Source organism: Protopterus annectens, chromosome 2.part2 (genome assembly GCF_019279795.1).
Source record: "Protopterus annectens isolate FY-2018-M chromosome 2.part2, PAN1.0, whole genome shotgun sequence".
Lineage (NCBI taxonomy): Eukaryota > Metazoa > Chordata > Ceratodontiformes > Protopteridae > Protopterus > Protopterus annectens.
The window spans coordinates 1,055,542,240-1,055,563,876 of NC_056730.1; positions in this window are offsets into that span (position 1 = coordinate 1,055,542,240).

Sequence of the window (21,637 nt, forward strand, 5' to 3'; positions counted from 1 at the left end):
TGATCAATCCTTTTTGGCACTTGCTTTTCTGATGTCAATGCCTATATCATTGGTCTCTGGGTGACTACATTTGCAAATGATTGCAAATTAGGAGCTGTCATTGAATCCCACACCTACACAAATGTTCTCCAAGAAGGGCTAACACAGATAAACAACTGGTGCCAGCACCATGGAATAAAACTAAACAACAATAAATGCATAATAGTATCCATCAGGAAATCATCCACCCCTGGTAACTATAATATTGACAGCACACCCCTTGAAGCTGACCCAGTAGATATGGACACACATAGACAGTAATCTAGCCTTTGACCATCACATGTCTACAATAGTGAGGAAGTCATTCTGTGTTGTGCAACTTATAAAACAAAAGTGTGTCATCTAGTTCCAAGGAAGTCATGTTTCCACTGTATTCCATATTCATCAGATCTATCAATGAGTACAATGCCCCTTTGATATGTACCTAACCAGGCATATCCAACAATTTGAGCATCTACAAAAGTTCCTCACTAAAAGAATACAGGGCATAAGTAAAATGTATGTCCTATGCAGACTGCCTCAAGCCCCTATCCCTGTATTCTGTCTCCTACAGGCTTTTGATGGGAGATCTATCCCTGGCATATAGGGCATTGTCAGACCCCACTCTGACAGACCTCCTACATATCCACAAAACAAACAGCACTATTATTGTCCATTCTAAAGACTAGTTTGTAATATTAATATGACCTACTGGAGAGACAGGTATGTATCCCAGAGATTACCTCATCTCTGGAACAGGCTCCCCATCAATGTGAAGCAGAGGTCCTCCCAAACCAATTCAAGCACAACTTGGACAATTGGATGGGGAAAAGAAAATTCAGCCCTGGCTTGGCACCTATGCCTCTAATGGAAACAGGAAACCAGTAAATGGTTCACTTCCCAGACACCTGCTTTTAAATGTTTCATCTCCCAAGCCTCTGCTTACATTTATCATGAGTATCAGAACTTGTCAAAGATTGGGGATGCATGGCCAGGCTTAAAACATGTAGTCATTAGCCTAGTAAACACCTATGTGCCTGTTGTTCTTAACCATGTATATTCACCAGAAAGAATACCTAGGTATGGCCAATAAGCTCTGTGACAATGCACTGTGACATAAGTGGTACACTTCAGTTACACATCACTGGAAGATGTGTAGAGAGGTATATGAAGAAGGGTGCATTGTACACACTTATTGGTGTGATGAAGTCTGGGAAACATAAAGTTAATATGGCCTCTAATGTGCATTCCCTTCACATACCCAGTACTTGTGTTACAATCAGCACTGTGACCACAAGCTGGTGGATGTACCACTTACCCTGTACCCCAAGACACTAGTCACATACCTATAGGTCTGATTAAAAGGTGTGATGTCCACATTATTCTTGGGTGGAGTGTCTGTTTCCTGATTCAACAAATCCCTCCATGTGTTTTGTCAGTGCAGATGTTGTCATGGCTGTGGCAGCAGCATCTGGTATGTGTTGATACTGTCTGTATTATACTAATATCACAGTTGGAGGCAATGATTGCACACAAGCTGTAGTCCTTCAGGCACCTGTTTGGACACGGCATGCATATGTCATCTGCGATTTCCGTCATTCAACTAATGGGCAGGAAAGAACCTAGCCGACACCCCCTGACATACTGACCTGATCATTAGACCTAAGATATATGTCATGTCACATATTTCAACATAGTGAGATGCCACGTATGTCATACACTGGACTACTCACTTGGTGATATAGCTGTTTATGGCCACATCTGACAGTGTTGATTAAATATCGCAGTGTGGATTTTTGTCAAATGCCATGACCTGTTCATGTTCCACATGATGATACTGTTGCCACCATGCATGCCCTCAATGACCTCTATGAGGTCATCTATCAGATGTAATAGACCTGATGTAGCAGTAATAACTCACACAGGTCTGTTGCACACACCTGGAATATTACTAGTGAACATGTAGAAGAGTTCCATGGTGACATGTTGGTCTACCTCACAGTTGAGGAGAGTAAGGATGTCTCTATACATGCATGCATCAGGTGCTGTGTCCCCAACTCAGGTGGGTGCATATTGATGTACACCCTTGTGTGGGAACATAGGCCATGTGGAGGATGTGTTGAACTGTGTATTCAACTGTATCAGGAAGGTGTATATGCTGGATCGCACCATAGTTGATCTGTGATGTTGTCACAGCAGAACATTGATTCCATGTGATAGGCCTGGATGAAGGTAAGACAGTGCATACTGCCTATTGTGATCTGGCCTATGGTTGTGACACAATCACATATTCAAGTATCATTGAGAAAACCCCCAAGCTGGGGATTAAACCTTACATCAATTGATGGGTCAGCAATTGGCTCACTGACAGAACACATCATGTGAAACTTGGTGAATCAACCTGTACCAGTAGAGCTGCCATCACTGACAAACCCCAGGGATCTGTGCTTGGCCCTTCACCATTTGAATTGTTTTTCTAGACAGTTCAGACTAAAGTATGTGGCCCTTGCCTTACCAAGTTTGCTGATTCTTGTACATTGTGTGCAATCAGGACCACCAATGGTGATAACATCGTACAGGAGGAGCTAACACACACAACTGAATGGTGACAAAGGCACATGACTGAGACATAAATGCAGAAATGTGTTTGTAATGTCCATCTGCAAAGTGAAGTTCCATGTTAATGACAGCATTGACACCAGTCCTGCTGTGCAGAAACTCAGGATGCAAGCACTGGAAACACATTTAGATATAAATCTGAACTTTGACCACCAACTGTCCACACTGCTATTGAAAGCCAATGTTGTGCACATCAAGTCACACTATCATGCTGATATCTTAGGATTTTATGACAGCATTGTAATCAAACCTCATTACAGCAGTAATAGAGTATAATGCTCTTTTTTACATGTGCCCAGAATACTAGGGCAGTGCATGTGTAACATATGCCAGCATAATTAGCTGGAGTTTTACAAAGCATTTTGTGCCATTTGACTATCACACTGATTTGTACAGACACTTGAGTTAAACTGTATCAACAGTGTTGTAACTGATTAAATGCACATGTGTAAACAAAGAATTCTGGATGGGAAGAGTAGAAGCTTTGGAAATTGTTATATAGCTTTAGATGCATCACAGATCTTAGAAAAAACTCTGAGTGTGTATTGTCCCAGAGTCAGGAGATAAAATGTGATGTCAGTCTATAACCAGCACTGAGAGGATGGAACTCACACAGCAGTTTCTTTTGTTTTGTTTTCTTTGGAACCAGATATAAAGATCTATGACAGTTGTCACAGTCAGTTAGTTCAGGTCAGTTCAAATCAGTTTAGTCTTTTCATGCCTTGTGGAAGTAAAGATCTCAGCCTCTCATCTTGGCTTGCTGTATTAATTAAGTTAGCTAGGGAACAGTTATTCTTTAGACAGTCAGGAAATACAGTGGTATTAGTTAAGTATTGTTGTTCTGCATCTGCGTGAATCTATACAACTGTGTTATTTTATATCCCCTATGATTGAAACTCTGGTGTTTATTGTACTTAGATATTTAGTATTCTCATGTTTTCTATTTTATTATTTATTATTAAATATTTCTATATCTTTTAGGGAATAATTTTAATATCTTGAGAGTGCTTATGCTTCTTTTAGTGATGCCTTGGCCACTCTGAAAAGCCTTGTTGCTTTAGTTACACTCTGCTGTTTATATTAGTATTGATTTTACATGGTATAATTGGATACTCTTGTAAGAGCCTTAAAGTGGCTGACTGGTAACATGGTGGATACCTTATAGTTTGGGAAAAAGGGGTACAGATAGTAAATCTGTGCCAGCCTTTCCCAGGATTGTGTGTGTGTGTGTGTGTCTGTGTGTGTGTGTGTGTGTGTGTGTGTGTGTGTGTGTGTGTGTGTGTGTGTGTGTGTGTGTGTGTGTGTGTGTGTGTGTGTGTGTGTGTGTGTGTGTGTGTGTGAAAATCAAATATCCAGGTGTGGCTGTGCCAGCTATTTGGAACTGGGACAGTAAGCCTTGTTTGGGATCTGGAGAGACTGAGAGTCCAATCACAGGTCTGAAGTGTGTTTCCTGTGTGCTCTGCGGGGAAATTGTGCTTGATGCCAAGAGCTGCATCTGAAAAATACCATGTAAATCCAATCTTATTTTTAGTACCTGTCTCTCACTGGTGTTAGTGGTGATGATTGAGCCTCCTTGATTACTGGCTCAGGGTAGAGAGGCCATAGCAATGTGTACCTCACCAGATACATGTAGCATCTGGAGAGACCACAGGGCTTTGTCAGCAAGATAATACAGGGCCAACCAACATGCCATAATGTATTTGGATAGATTGAAAGCCATGTCACTGTAAATTGTATATATTATCATCATTGGAGGACTCTATATGAGTGCTTCCACCACTCATCTGCAGTCTTGGTAAACCACAAGCCATCTACCATTGCCTGCACTTCAAAGATGTAGTTTGCAAACAGTTGAGGGTCCAGCACAGATCCCTGTGGTATTCTAATGGTAAGTGGCTAGTGGTAGAGGAGTAGACCCCAACATTGAGAATGTGTGTTCTGTCAGTGATCCAGCTGGCTATCTATCTACTACTGTATGGCTTAATTTCTACATGGGATATCTTCACTATGACACATGAAAAGGGGATAGAGTTAAAGGCCTTGGCTAAGTCAAGATAGAAAGTATGTCCTCTTATCCCTTATTCAGGTCTTTGGGGTAAGTATCAAAGTCTACAAGGTTCAGTAAGCAAGATCTCACCTTGACAAAAACCAAAGGTGTCGGGTCAAGTGTGTTGAAGGTCACCTATGTCCCTGTGGATATGGTCCATGCTGTTTCTTTCACTAGCCTTCCAGATAAGGCTTTTTAGATGTATGGATCAATAGCTGTTGTTCTGCATATTACCAGATGATGTGCATTGCGTACTACTCAACATTTGATATTAAATTTTGTAGGGTAGTTGATGTATGTGTGGAAAAAGTACTGAGACACCAGGGTTGCAGTGCTTGGTGGGGTTGCAACACATGTATGTATTGTAAATATGTGACATAGTGTGAGATATAACCTTCAATTTGTAATGTTTCCACGTGTAATGTCATGTCATAGACAATATATGTAAGTAAACAGCAGTAATACATATTAATATTTAGTTTCCCATAGTGCAGCGGGCAGTGGGTTTCTGCAACAGTTAGCAAAGTATATTTGCATGCATGATACACATTTAGATTTAGCTAAGAAGTGCACAAATGTGAGCCACATTGCTCAAGTCTGACAGTTACTACTGAGTCTATGAAACACACCTACTACTTGACAGACTTTGCAGCAATATGTTAATGCATTGATATTTTCCTTTTTTGGGTACAGATGGTACTGAGTTCAAATCCAGGTGTGTCTAATACTTTGAAATTCTTTTAATTACAGAGTGATGTTGCAATGACATGAATTGTTTATAGTAAATATATTGCTGTGTGTTGGCATAGAGCAGTGGTGTTAAATAGCATAGCATGGGGGTAACCACAGCTGTTTGCCACTGTTCAACCCTGATGCACTTTGGTGCATGATGTGTACCTCTACTCAGACAGGAAGCCAAAAATAAAGGGATCCATTGCTTTTGCAGCAACTTATGTGTGTTGTGTGTGATTCTATTTTTGACCAGATTAAAGAGGTAAATGGGGTAGATAGGAAAGTGTTGAAATGGGGACCAAGCAGATAAAAGAACAAAGGGTAAGCAGGATAGGAATGTGCAGAAGGGAGGTAGGAAAGAACCATAGATAGCCATTTCTTTAACAGTGTAAACTGAACATATGTGCAAAATATTAACTGAATTTAGATTGTCACCTCCAGAGAGATGGGTGATCACAACACAATCATGTTGTATAGCCAATTGGACCAAATCAAATGTGTCAAGAAGACACATGTGCAAAATGGAGAGCTATGTATGGGACTATGGGACGATTTTTTTTTGTGGGACAGGTGCCCATTTAATTATTTCAGAGAGAAAGGAAAGTTGGGGAAGGGACATGCATATGTTTGGGTCAGGTAAGTTGGGTAGGTAAGGAAGCAATTGCAGACAGACAAGACAAAGAAGACAAAAGGCAGAGACAGCAATGGACACAAAATGTTGAGGGACAGCATGATTGGGGTGAGGGTTGTGACATCCAGATCCCACGGTCTTCAAGCTGGAAGACAGTGAGAATCGAGTCCTCACCCACTGGGCTGTCATCACTGTCACCTCACTCCACTGGTGGCTGGAGTGCTTGATATTTCTTCCTCCTGCTTCTCCTAGTACTACACAAAATAAGGGAGAGCATTCTCTCCAGCCTGTGCAGGCATGCACCAATGGTGTGGTGCACCACCCTGCACACCATCCCTGGCAACTCAGTGAGGGTGATGAAATCACCACCTCTGCCACTGCTCCCAAAAGGTACTACTGGACCAGCCTATGGGACAGGACAACCTAAGGGTGCAGGTAGTACAGGGGCAGCAGAGGCATTGCTGCTACGTTGGGTCCCAGACATGCTGGGCATTGGTGCTGGAGCCTGGCGAAAGGGGGGCAATTGGATCCATTGGGGTTGGCCTACCCCACTGTGGTGTGGAACATTTAGTGATGGGGTATATATGGATGACATGGACACATTTTGATAACATATAATAAAAATAAAACAAGAAAAAGAAATAAAATGAAATCAAATAAATTAAAAGGTTTTACAATAGCATAAAATAAAATAAAACAATCACAAAAGAAAATATAATAAAATAAAAATAAACAAAATTATTTTAATACACAATATAAAATAAAATAAAACTTAAAATTAAAAAGAGAGATAAGGGTTGGGGTAAGAGGAAAAATAGATAAGATTAATATCTTCATATGTGACATCCAATGCATTAATACAATATTTGACTCTATTATCTTGATGTTTACATTTAAGACTACCACCTCCTAACAGATGCACACTTTACTACAGATTGCAGCAACTAATCCTTGAAATGTGCATATATTTATTTATATGTTTGTTCCAGTTATACAGATTACAGTTTACAGCAGGGTATTTATGGCACTGGTATAGAAGTTTCAGTTTAATGAAAATGGCACTGAAAAAATAACAGTACTGTATAGTAATGAAGTGTAGTAATTGAAACCACAACCTCTGACTAAAGTCTAATATTGGACTTGTACAATTGGTTTGTGCTACAGACTAAAGCATGCATACTTGGTTTTACAGTTTGGTATATGTGTGTTCAGTTTGATACAACTCTATATAATACCAAAAAAGCTATCTTTAACTTTTACTGCTACAATTACACAACCCTTCTGCTGCATATATATAATCACATGCTTCTCTCGTTCTCATCAAACTAGCTCCATGGGCTCTGACTTTGCACTCCCGATTACTGGCAGCTGTAGAAAAAACAGAACAGAAAAGAAGATCATTATGAATACCAGTATTGCCTATATTCACCTTTCTAAGTCTTACATGTACTCTGTGTTGATGATACTTACACAAGTGTGGGATGTTCTCTGACCTAAATTCCTTAATCCAGCATTCGAGTGCATCCCTCTTCCTCCTCTGTATGTCATTATAATGATGCCTAGATTGCTCTCTAGTGCGTGGGATACCCTTGCCACTGGATACATCCAGAGTTAAATTATCCCAAGCCTCAGACTTGTCCTGAAGCATCAGTCTCCTTGCAGAAGTCTTTAGCTGTAGTTCTTAACTAGGAGTCCAGTGTATATCCTGGACTCATGGACACCCCACCTCTGTGCCCTAATTCGGACACCTTCTCCACAAATGCCTGCCATGTCTACTACAGATCTAAAGCAACAGGGACTGATGATTTCCCACCAGTTCCAGTTGTCGTGTTTATTGGAATGCTCACACTGTTCTGCACTACTCAAACCACTTACCATCTTGTAGATGTGTTGCATGGGAGTGTGCACCCCCGAGCAATGGGTTTACATGATGGTAAGCAGAGAGCAGCAGTGTCAAGCAGTAAATAATTAAATAATTGCAAATGCAATTGCAAGGGTATTTGATGTACAAGCAGTTGAGTATGTAGCCAAATGTGAAGGCCATGTCAGTCCAGATAGCAGAATTATACTTACAGGATACAGCATACCTACAGTGATACATCTAAGAATAAATGTGATAATACATAGATAAATAAATAAATAAATAACTGACAAAGTACTAGTGTCTCATCCCTCATACATATAATTAATATCACATTGGGTCTACATTACATTATCAAAGTTTCAAAACATTGAATCTGATATGGTCGACACCATATAATTGAAGTCTTGAAACATTGAAAATGTAATAAAGCACAACCTACATAAACAAAGCATTTAAATTCTCTAAGCAGCAAGCCTCCCTGCATCCCCACATGGGGGTCTGCACCACCCCACACCCTCCGCTACTTAAACCAACTCTGAGATCGCACTACAGTGCAGAAAAGGGAAATCTTCCCTTTCTGCTCTGTATGGAGATCTCCGTTAAATGATTTTAAATTTCAAGACTTCAATCATATGATGTCGACCATATCAGATTCGAAGTTTTGAAACTTCAGACTTCTGATATAAACCCTATCACATCCACTATTTCAAGTCTTATAAGTGAGAGTGACTACAATGTGAACTGCAACAACAGCAAACGTATATGGCAAATCCTGTACTCAAACCCAGAACCATCCATACACTTACAGCTGCTGCCACAGGACTATTTACATGAGATTCTCTATTTTACTAATCATTCTTAAGGTCTTGCTGTTAGCCACCATGCAATGCCACTTAGAGTGCTTGTGCGATGGCCAATTGAATTAATGGAATATATCCAGTTTCTATTTTTGGCTGGCTGGGTCCTGTCTGCTTCCTGGATGTTCCAGTTGTCCAGTTTGTGTACTGCCAAACTTTGCACAAACAAAATAAATGTAGCCAAACCTGCCATTCATTTCCTCTGTTCTCATGATCGTGCTACTCACAGGATTGCAAAATACTGCCCTCCCCAAAAATGAGACAAAGAGAGAAAGACAGAAAAGGGAAAAAAGGGCAAGTAGTTAAAATGAGGAAAATCAATGTATGACATACACACAAGAAAATGATGGCTCACATGAGGCATGTCTGCATAGATCTGGATTTGAACCCTCACTCCAATGCACCTTCAGAACACAGGATGGGTGCCTTATCCCTCTTTGCCACACAAATAGCTTTGCAGCAAATAGTTGAACTCATTTTGCACACAACCAACTGCAACAGTATCCATGGTGATATCAAACCACACAACTGTTACTTGTACATTTATTACTTTTGGATGTGGTGCACTTAGTGATCATATAACCTGTTATGATTATTGCTTGCAAATATACAGCTCTAAACTTTCTGTATTTGTTGGTCGTTCTTCAGTTATCTGACCATTACTCTAAGACATGCAGTGTGTAAGAAATTCTATATCATTGGCCTTGAAATGTCTGAGGATATTAACTGGAAATAATATCATATGCAGTTGCCAACAAATGAAGGGTGGGTTAGCTGTTAAGGAACACAATTTGTGAATTGTGTGCTGCTTACTTACATTTCCAACCTTAAATCTAATACTTTGTAGCGCTAACCAGACACACCCAGTGGAAGTAAGGCAGCCTGCAGTGCTGTTGTACTTTCCTTCTCCCAACCAGTAATCATTCACAATTGCAATCCATTAACAACAAACATAGAGGGAGTGCCTGCACTATGTTTACATCTCCTACATGGATCCACCTCATTTGCATATTAACCATGCTAGTAGCCCTGAATCTACACCATATAAAAATGAAACTGTGTAGCTAGGCAAACTGATGGTGGGGAGACTTGTTAATGTTGGGAAGACTGCACAGAAGCTATTTGTTTGGGCTATATCTGTACAGAAGATCACTGAACTTCAGAAGGTATGCATTCCTTTTGTCAGCTACATACTGTATATGCTGGAATGTATTTCAGAAAAATCTGAAGCAAAGGCTTTTACACTTTCATCTGTATTCATTAGTTAGAAGTGTACTGATGGCATTGGCGTGTTTGTCAAGCCATTTCAAAGGTATACATGATTGCCAATAAATGAAAATGGAATGCTCTGTAATAAATATATATAAATGTTTCAAGGACATTTCCTTTGATAGGCACTTTTAGCATTTCAAAGATAGTTTGTTAGCAAAATAGGTAATTTGCCTTTTCTTTTGGGGGAATCAAAGCTGAGTTACTGTTATGGCACAAACAAGGATAGACTGTTGTTTTGGAGGGGAGCAAAGGTGAGTTACTCTTATGATATAAAGAAAGATAGACTGTTCTTTTGGGGAGAGCAAAGGGTGAGTTGCTCTTATAGCACAAACACGGAATGAATGCTATTGTTACTCTCCTTTTTTGTATCTTGATTTGTTCATATTTCACATATTTATACTGTTTTATGTTTCTCAGTGGGTAATACTGAATGGCTACATTTTCTGTTTTATCAGGAAACAGTAATTTTGCAGTTATATGATACTTATGTGTATTATCCTTCTGTTGTCTTTAGGACACATAGGAGTATCTCACCCAGGCTTGCCAATCCTTGGAGACCCACCCTTCACCGATGCTGAGAACCAGATGGTAGTGGATGCCTTCAAGCAACATGGTGCTTTTCTGCTGGAAAGGGGAAGGGGAGATATGGCACGCCAGATCCAAATTTGGCATGAGATGGTTGATGATGTGAATGCCTTGGGTGGCCACAGCAGAACATACAAGAAAGTGCATCACAGGGCCACTGACATGATCACATCTGCATGGAGGAGAACAGCTGCAGTAGGGCATGACCAGATGGTTACCAGGCCTGCTAGGTAACCATCACTAACACCTAAAAAAGAGTTCCTGGCCAATATCAGGGATCCAGACAGCTCACAAGAGAGTGCAGTGCATCATGTCCTGGATGTCGGACCAAATATTTCAGATACAGCAAGCACATCCCAGGAGGTGCTTCCAGGTAGGCTTTGTTATCTCAACAGCTGAATAATGTTGTATAGTAAAACAATTGATATCAATATGTTACTTTTGTGTTACATGAATTTTATGGGGGGATTGAAAATTGCTACAGTTATTAGCTTAGGTTTGAGCTGTCAGCCACATTCTTGTTGAAATTATAGTTAATGGACATATAAAGGGCTAAAAGCATTATCCCGTGTTACTGTTAAATGTGATGATGTTGCCCTTACCTTTTGTTTAACTTTTTCAAGGACCATCTAGCTTGCAGAGGGGAATATCACCTGCAGATGGCAAGCCAAACATTTTTATGTCAGTACTGCTGCATAACTTAAATAAATATTTTATTGTGTGATGTCGATGTCAGACCTGTTGTTTGCATTGCTGTACTGTCTGTAATAGTGGCAGCACTGTTAGTTTGTTAGCATATACTGGACTATAGTAGTGAAGGTATTAATTCTTTCCTGTGTTTGTTGCATTCCATCACAGGTGATCATGACAGTAGAAGTGTGGGCCCTCTGCCACCTGATACCAGTGTATCAGTAGACTCTGATGATGATGATGGCGGACAAACAGAGGCACAGTCAGGGGGTGAAGAGGTTGAATCTGACACTGAGGTGGACATACAGCCATCCCTTGCAATTCCATCTGCCACAGCCAGTAGGCCTATGCCTACCCATTCCAGTGAGCCATCAGATATTGGACAGGTGGACAGTAAGGCCATTGATCAGGGAAGTATGGCTACTGTGGCTTCAGTGCCTGTTGACTCTGGCCATATCCAAAGTGTGGGAGAAGTGCCATGCAAGTTGGTTGATAGGGGTAATGGGAGGGGGCCTGCTGTCCCTCCTCCACCTGGGGCAGGTGTCTCTTCCTGTGCCACTCAATGTATGTTTAGGGTCATCATGGAGGCACAGACATGTTCCCATAGGTGCTCCAGACAAATGCTCAGGGCTGTAGATGTAGCACAGGCTGAAATGCATGACTGCCTCCACCGTGTTACTGATTGAATGGATTGCATGAATGACACATTGGAATGAGGGGAGTGTCTGTGATGGACTGGGGGATGTCTGTCATGGAACAAATATTGTCTGTGATGGAACATCTTCTGGGAGGGGAAAAGCATCCTTGTGAGTGTAGGCCAGCCACATCACCTGCTGTTAGCCAATATGTCTATGCCCAATCATGATCCCATAGTGGCAGTACTTCCACTGCTCCATCATTGAGTGTGCTGTTCACTCCCAGATGTGGCAGGCCATGGGGTCATGGTCCTGGGGATCCCTGTGAAGGGAGCTCATCCAGTAGACAGCTGTAACATTCAGGTAGCAGCAGTGCATCTGACCGTGGGTGTGGACATGGCAGTACAAATTCTGGTAGAGCCACTTCTCATGGTTGGGGACAACAATAATGAAATGCCACTGCTACCATGCACTGCTCATACCAGTCCAATATACCAAGACATAGAGCCAGCACAGAGCTTGGCTGTGCTCATGCAGGCACTCACACACCAATTTTACCTGGAGGACCTCTACAGACACACACACACACAAAACAGTTACATGGTTCAGCCGTGCAGCTTCCAACTCATTTTGTCTCCTTGGCCATTTGTTGGTTTGTCCAGATGTCTGCCTGGTTCTCTTTCTTACATACACTCACTGACCTTTTGCTTCATTCTAGGCCTCCTGACCCCCCCACACATGCACACACACACACACACACACACACACACACACACACACACACACACACACACACACACACACACACACTCTCAGCACCCTGTGAAAGTGATGATAACTGTGTCATATCTGCTTTCTATCTTTTGGATTCAGGGATGCATAAGCTTTGTGTCTGATGCTCAGGGTACATAGCTGACTTAAACTGCTTAGTACATCTGCATTTGTGTTGTTGAACCAGTAATTTGACCTTTGACTTATATTGGCCTTGGAAAGTTACACAACTGATGGCATCAAAATTCCCCAACTTTAATGTGAATGATCTACTGAGGGTTGTAAAGTCAGAAGCTGCAATGTGTATCATTACTTTCTAACTTCTCTTGTTAATGATTTTCCAGTGTAAATGTATGGTGCTAAACTGAGGCCATGCAGTGACCAACACTACTTTTGAGGGGTATGACTGTGTGAATCTCTGATGCCTGAGGCCACCTATTTAATAATGAACACATATAAGTCACACATATTAAGGCAATTTCTGTAACAATCTCCCACCTTTTACTTGCTTACAGTGCCAGTTACCGAAATACAAGGATATTCCACTCATTCATATTATTACACGTTACAATCCTGGTTTGAGATTTACCTTATAAATGCAACAGTTGAGACGGTTGTAGTTCAGGGCTGACTCAGTCTGATGCAAGCAGTACTCAGTCAATACATGGGTATATAAAGGTTGTGTGAGTTGCCTGGCATCAGTGTTACTATATGTATGTGAGTAGGAGGAAGGTTTTAGGCCCCCAGGTGGTGGGAGAGTATGCTATGTTTTGTCTCTTAGCCAATGCAAGGCCATACTGAGGATGCCTATGTTTCCCTACACCTGCAGCAGCTGGTGGCTCTCCCTCTGACTCCTCACCTGCCTGTGGCTGTGGGGACTTTGGCATCGGTAGTGGGATATGTGCCACTTCTCTTTACTGATCCTGCTGAAGCTGTTTCTGCAGGATGATGCTGTGTAGCATGGCACATACTGTGAATATTTCTGTACATGTCCATGGATTGTACTGCAAGTCTCCCCTAGATGCATCTAAGCATTGGAACCACGACTTCACAAACACATGCTCTATGATATTTCTGGTTTGAGACTGTGCCTCATTATGGCAGTCTTCCACAGGTCCATGTGCATTTCTGATGGATGTCATCAGCCATAGTTTCAGTGCATAGCCTGCGTCTCCCACTAAATGACCCTATAGGATATCCCCCTAGCAAACATCTAGTACTGTTGGGAAGTGTGCCAGATATGTGAGTCATGGTAACTGCCAGGGCTGCCAGCACACACCTTCCCTTAGCATTACACATAACTTGGCAGTTGACAGAGTGGTAGCCTTTTCTGTTTATGTAGAGCCTACCATGTTCCCCAGGTGGTGCCTTAAATTCTATATATGTGCAATCTATGGTACCCTGTAGTTCAGGGTAGTGTACTACATGGTAGAACTCCTGCATATTTCTGGCCATGCTCCTCAGAACTATGGGGAAAATATATGTGGTCACTGGCATGTTGGAGAATAGCATTCAGGAATTGGAGGAGGATCCTGGATGCTGATGCCTGTGACACCCCCAGCATGCCTCCTGTTGGTCTCTGAAAGGTACCTGTAGCTAAGAGTCTAAGGGGTACACATACCTTTGTCTCCACTGGGATGGGTTCCCCTCAGTTGGCTCTGACTCTGAGTTGAGGATGACAGAGGTTACAGAGTTCTTGTAGTGTGTCCCTGTTCACCCTGTAGTGCTTTACAATTTCCATGTCATGTAGGTTGTGAAAAGTTAAACAGGGCCTGAAAACTCTTATTCTTCTTAGCCCAGGCCTATTGGCAGCAGCAGCATTGGCTTCAGCCTGTAACACATACAAATAATTTAAAGCAGCAGCAGGCCTTAACATTCAGTCCATGTAGCCTCCTGTGGCTGTATTCCAAAAGCTTTGGAATTGGCAGGAAAAAACAGCATGTAGTCTACATGGATGCTATATGGGTGGCTACGGTGGTGCAGCGGTTAGCATTGCCACCTCACAGCAAGAGGTTCTCTGGTTCGATCCTCAGCTAGGATGCCTTCTTTGCAGAGTCTGTATGTCCTCCCTGTGGTCGAGTGGGTTTCCTCCGGGTGCTCCAGTTTCCTCCCACATCCCAAAGACATGCTGTAGGTGGATTGGACCCTCTAAATTGGCCCTAGGAGTGAGTGTGCGTGCCTTCTGTGGAAGGTTGGGCACTGGGCTGGCAACTCAACACTGTAAAACTCCACTGCCAATCATGAGCGGACAGGTGATCCACTGTGGCGACCCCTAATTGGGAAAAAGCCGAAAGAAGAAGAAGTCTACATGGACACTATATAGCTTGTTGAATAGCTCTACCATATTGGATTGGTTGATTAGCATGAAATTCAGCTGCTTATGCTGTAATTAGTATTCCATTGTGTTTATCTTGTTTGCTTGGGGGTGTGTGCCTCTACACGGTACTTACTGAATCTGAATTTCATTCTTATCATGTGCACAGCACAAAGCGCACACAGTATTAATTGACCATGTAGGGTTTATTGAATCTCCCTGCCTGTCTTTATTTTACAAGTATCACATTAGTCTGCAGATGAGGTATTTTGTATTGTATATCATGGAACACATCTCCTGTCACAGCTGCAGTGGCACACCTGACTAATGTGCTTTATCAAAGTATGTGTATTTTCCAGTTCCATTATGTGCTTCAAGTAATGTCAAGTTGTGAATATGTGTTCCAGTGTGATATGGATAATGCTTTAGTTAAAACAGAAGCATATCAGAGATGCATAAATACATAATATGCATGATGCCATATGCACACTATTACAGTATAGGCTCTATTGCCTCTGATACACATTATGCTGTTGGATATCTACTCTAACTTATCTTCTAGTCATCCACACTTTTCTGACCCTCACTTCAGTGGCATCTAAAGTCAGATCCTCTGTGGTGTTACTAATTAATATTTAAAGTTCAGTAGGCAATGTGTTTTTTTCCAAGGGATCAGTTCCAATGTGCTGTACATAATCCATTACAAACATGATTTTCTCTCAAAGTAATGCAACTTGTAATGGTGTTAAAAAGTGCATAAGGACAATTTATAGGAATAGCAATATTATTTTGTGGGAATACGTATTTGTGTGTAAGACAGTTAACCTCCTGAATATTATAGCCTATTCTTCTATGCATACCTAGAAGTGGAAAAGTGTCATTTGAAATAGACCTGAGGTATCACTATTAGATTAATCAGCATGAGTTGGAGTCAAAATGGAACAATTTTGTATGTGTATATGGATCTACTTTTAAAGAACGAATTGCCATAATAGTGAATTTTACATGATCGGGACAAAAATCCCAAATACTTACAACACTGAATCTTTAAAGTAGTGATGTTCATAACACTGAATTGTAAGCTGCACATGGGACGTTCTTATATCTACACCAGTGCCGTATGCAATCAAAGTACAAGTCAAAACTTTTAAAAAGAAAAACATTTTCTTTTACATTTTATTTCAACTGTTGTAATTTAAAATTAATTTATTAACTCACAGAGTACTAATCAAATTGTTAACATCTTCATCAACATGGTTATAGGATTGTAAAACTCGACTGTACTACATTTACAGATTTTCTGCAAACATTCACCAGGAGCTACAGATACCATAACTGCTCTGTCTTACCATTTTTAAACAAATTTTGTACTTACAGGACCAATGTTTTTAAACCTGGAATATTTTCAGATAGTGGTGAACATGTTCATTAATAGATATTATTTCCTTACTTTTTTGTGATAATGTTTTTTATCAGGAAGAGTCTGCATTGCTTGTAGGGTTAAACATAATGTCTGCCATGATGCTAAAGTAAGTACTACAGATATTTAAAGTGAGAGGCATATTTATAACTTTGGCTTTACTTTAAGTATACCTGTTCGATGTGATGACATTTGATAATGTACTCTTTCAGATTTCTTAGTGTTTATGATTTTCGTCTCAGTCATTTGAAATTCACAGTTATGGTACTTTATTCTTTAAATGTAAATTCATGTATATATATATATATATATATATATATATATATATATATATATATATATATATATATATATATATGCGTCTAGGACATTTCACTGAATGCACATTTCACTAAAAGTCAAAGTCAAATTAGTGTGCACTTTTCACTGAAAGCTCAATTCACTGAAAACTCAATTCACTGAAACACATTTTACTGAAAGTTATATATTGCCTTTTCCCCACTGTAGTGCGACCCTGGAGTTATTATATATAGTAAGGGGGTGTGGGGGGCACCGCCCCCCACATTGGGGGGTGTGGGAGTCATACCCCCCCACATATTTTAAATATTTTGAACTATATACTTGGATACATGCAATTCCAATATATTACTGGTTTCCGAACATAATATATACTTAAAATATGTGGGGCGCTATGCCCCCCCACACCCCCTTACTATATATACTAACTCCAGGGTCACACTACAGTGGGAAAAAGGCTATATATAACTTTCAGTGAAATGTGTTTCAGTTAATTGAGTTTTCAGTGAATTGTGTTTTCAGTGATTTGTGCTCAGTTATTTGAGTTTCAGTGAAATGTGAATTCAGTGAACTGTCCTAGAACCATATATATATATATATATATATATATATATATATATATATATATATATATATATATATATATATATACTTCACAAGCTCGAAGTTCCAAAACTTTGAACTGCAAATGGTTGAGAGCAAAAGATTGAAGTTTTGAAACTTTGAAATTGTAATTAAAAATAAAATAAAAACAATAAAATTCACACCCCTTGCTAAATAAATATACCAGCTCTGTGATCGCACTACAGTGAGGAAAATGTTAAATTTCCCATTACGCGCTGTACTACAATCTCCATTCAAAACACTCGAAGTTTCATAACTTCGATCTTATGGTCTCGACCATTTGCAAATGAAACTCTGAGTATGTGAAGGGAATCCATACATCTATACATATGTGTGTGTGTGTATATATATATATATATATATATATATATATATATATATATATATATATTTATACAGATCAGCAAATATGGATAAGTATTACTGCCATATTTTGCACCTAAACTTGACTGTGGAGCCATATGAAATACAATACCTATACCCTCTTTCTCTGCCATCCTCACAGAAATTTGTTTCTTCATAGTGGCCATGATTGCATGCAGAATGGAGCACACAGGATCTGGTTTGGATGCCAATTCCCTGCCAGTTTTCCTGAGATTTTTGAAGGGAAGGCATGGCATGTGATGGTGAAGGTAGCACTCCATTTAGAGCTCAGAGGTGGTGTGAGGAGGAGTTGAGGATTTTTGTACACCTCTTTCTAAACTACCAGTGCCATAGGCTCTTTCAGGTGGGCTATACTGGGTATCTTTACAAGGCTGAGGCATGGAATAGTTTGACCAAGCTGTCATCAGTGCTACTGATGCCCCACATATGGAGAAACAATGTCATCACTATTATGTTGATATGAAATCCTGCTGAGCTGACATCCTTGGCCAGTGGGTGGCATATTATAAGGCATCCCACCCCCTCCCCTCAGTATAATAAGTGTATCATCCCATAACTATACAAATTACTGCCAGGACATGGCAAGAAACACTTCTTCATTAGTATCTTTCCTTATGTGTTATCCATGCAGAGCTTGAAGGAAACTGGAAGGTGCATCAAGAGAGATTGCAACTCCTCAGAGAGAGACACAGGGTAAGTGTGGCTTCACCTATTACTGAGTATAATGTGTGAATACCAGTAATTGCTCCAATCAATGATAAAGGTTTTGGAAATTAGGTTACAAGTGATTGTTAGAAAACTAACTTAGTAACATATTTCAAGTGTGCAAAGCCTATGTATCTGTAAGATTAGCTCAACTAGCCATGAACTAATTAATTTATAGCCAAGGTTATGACTGTGGGTTCCATTCCACCTAACAGTAAATATATTTCATGTGATTTTACATTGTGTACATTGAATAGCTGTAGTCATCAGGCCAATTAGATTGTAAAACTAATTGTAGCCATACAAATAATTTAAAATATAGGCACAATTCCTGTAGAATGTTTGTTACATGTCAGAGCCAATGATATTATAGTATTGATAAAAAAGTATTTAATGGTCTCACAAATTTACATCTGGATGTAAAAAAATGCTAAGAATGTATCTGGAATGTATAATGACTGTGACCTTATAATTAAAGACATATTTATAATGCTTTTGTTGTATCTGTTCTCCCACCTTCTTTCTTGTTGTCATTTCTAATTTTTTTCTATGAATTTTTCATTACAGCAGCCATTACTGCTCCATCAGTGCCAGCAGCATAGAGTGTTACACAGCCACAGTGACTCAGACCACCATCCCTCCACATGTGGCAGTGGCAGTGCCACCACTGACAGCAGAGGAACCCAGCACTTCTGGGTCCTATTCTGCTCTGTCAGCATTGTCAGCACACCTACTACACTACTTGCACCACCTGTGTCAGGTAGCTCTGCCTGGGAGCTGGGGCACTGATAACCACCAGGAGTAGTTCCACTGGAGAACATGATTATATCACCTGACAGGAGCTGGTCAGGCTGGGGAAGACATAATGCATAGGGACCTCAGTGCATGAATCGTCCATGTGGGAGAAATTCTGTAGTGCATTCCCAAATCACTGCCCCATCCAGTGATGCCCAAGGTTTCCAGGGCAGGAAAAAGTGGTGACAATTTCAGGGATGAGGACTAATTTGCCACTGTGTTCACACCTGTAGGGGATTTATCTCTAAACACCAATTCCTATCATCCTGTCATAGTGTTCACCTTTTTTTTTGTCCATCACCACTCCCATCTGCCTTGTCTGTCCATCCTACATAAACTACCCTTCATACCTACCTCTGATATCCCTAACTTCCATCTCCAACTTTCCTATCTCTCTCAGAAAAAAGTAAAAAGTGTATCTGTCCAACAAAAAAATCCCATAAATAACTCTCCACTTCACCTATATGTGTGTTTTGCAGTCTTGATTTTTGCTCAAATTTTTCACACAACAATTTTAATTTGCTGCACATATTTATGATGTAACTATTCAAAACTGTTTAAATTATTTGTACATTTATATTATTAGCTTGTGAAGAAGATGGTAGATGCAATCATATCTCACCTCATCCTACTCATTCCTGAATTATTCACCTAGTGTCTTACCCTCTGCTGGCACTCTATTTGCGTCACTGTCCTATCATCCCATTGCACACCTGTAATCTGGTCAAGAAAATAGATGCACACATCACATATGTGGCTATAAATGGCTTAAAACTGAAATCTATACTTCAGTACTGAGCATTTGCAAGATAACTGGCATTGCTATTTCTCTTCCTATGGCACAAACCCGAGAAAATTCTTGCACATACTCTAAGACTTTGCCATTGGTCATGCAACTGAGCTTGATATCAGTGCACATCAATAAGTCATTCTGGCAGAATTAAAATAATGTAAGTACATCCTGTTCTTTGAAAATGCTTTTATGGCTCAAACTATAACTGATATGAGGAGTACATTCCACTGCACTTAGTTCATTGCTGTATGTCATTGAGGGTGGGATGGTCTCACATCTTCCTTCTTATTCAGAAACAGTGTGCCATTGAACAGATAGACTTAAAACCATATTTGCAGCCTGATATCAAGTACTGCAATATTGACCTTAGTTGCATTTATCCCTTGATATTATTCTGCAAATCATATGCACTTAGCAACAACTTATCAGTGATCAACGCATACAGAGAAGACTTACTGGCAACAATGGATACTACAGTGATATGGAGGGTATCACTCAGGGATGCATGGGTTGCACCCCATTGCATTACAAATATCCTTGTCACCCACCACCATCCTGCTAAATCTCTATGTCATCATCTTTATGATTTCCACTCTGAACACTTTCCTTATCTGTGACTTGTCAGACACATGACAGTACAAGTTCCTTGGGAACTTCACCTAATACAGCATTGATGTTAAGCATATCATTTATTCAATTGCATTTAGTAATGTGTGCTTTCCATCACTCTGACACACTCCTACACACCCATATATATGTTCTCTACCAAGGAAATTCATCCGAAGTAACATATATATCACATATATATCACTTCGCACATATGGAAATAAGAGTTTGAAAAGTAAAACTAATTTCTCTTTAAATTTTACCTCTGCATGATGCATAACATGAGCAGCATTGCTACTCATATTTAACTAACAATAGTGTCACTTCTCATCCCATGGCAAAAATTGATCAGAATCTGCCTTCTAATGCAGTTATATGTTGACCATCTTATGAATGATGCAATGTACACCTCACCTTGTTGCATGAAAGAAATCAATACTCATATAAGCATGCATGGGCAATTGTTATGACTGTTAACAGTTTCCATGGTTCAACATATTCCTGATGTGATGTTCATATTGTCTGTATGGTATGTTGCACCTTGTGATCCATCCATTACTGGTATTTGTTTCTCAATGCACTTTTGTCAGTCATCCATAAAGTGGTCATATTCCCTTCTAACTTATGGTTTCCAACACCTGTTAAAAGACATCTTCTGTAGTGTCAATAGCAGGTGCACAAGTCAAAAGAATGTGAGTTAAGCAAGCAGGTGTCTGAATCTGGTGATGTGTACCTTGTATCAGTTTGTAAATCAATTGCTGACATGTGCAGATGTCTTACTTGAAAGAAGTGATGTGTGCACTTCAACTTAGTTGTAACACTTTTAGAGGTGGAAGATTTTGATCTCCAAGTGTTTTACTCACTTTTAAGGAAGACCATATGAATTCATACACACTGGTCATGTTATTTCTTCAAATGCATGCTTTCTGACATTTGCTGTCTGACTTTTTTGTGACAACAGTAACCTGTGCACAAGTT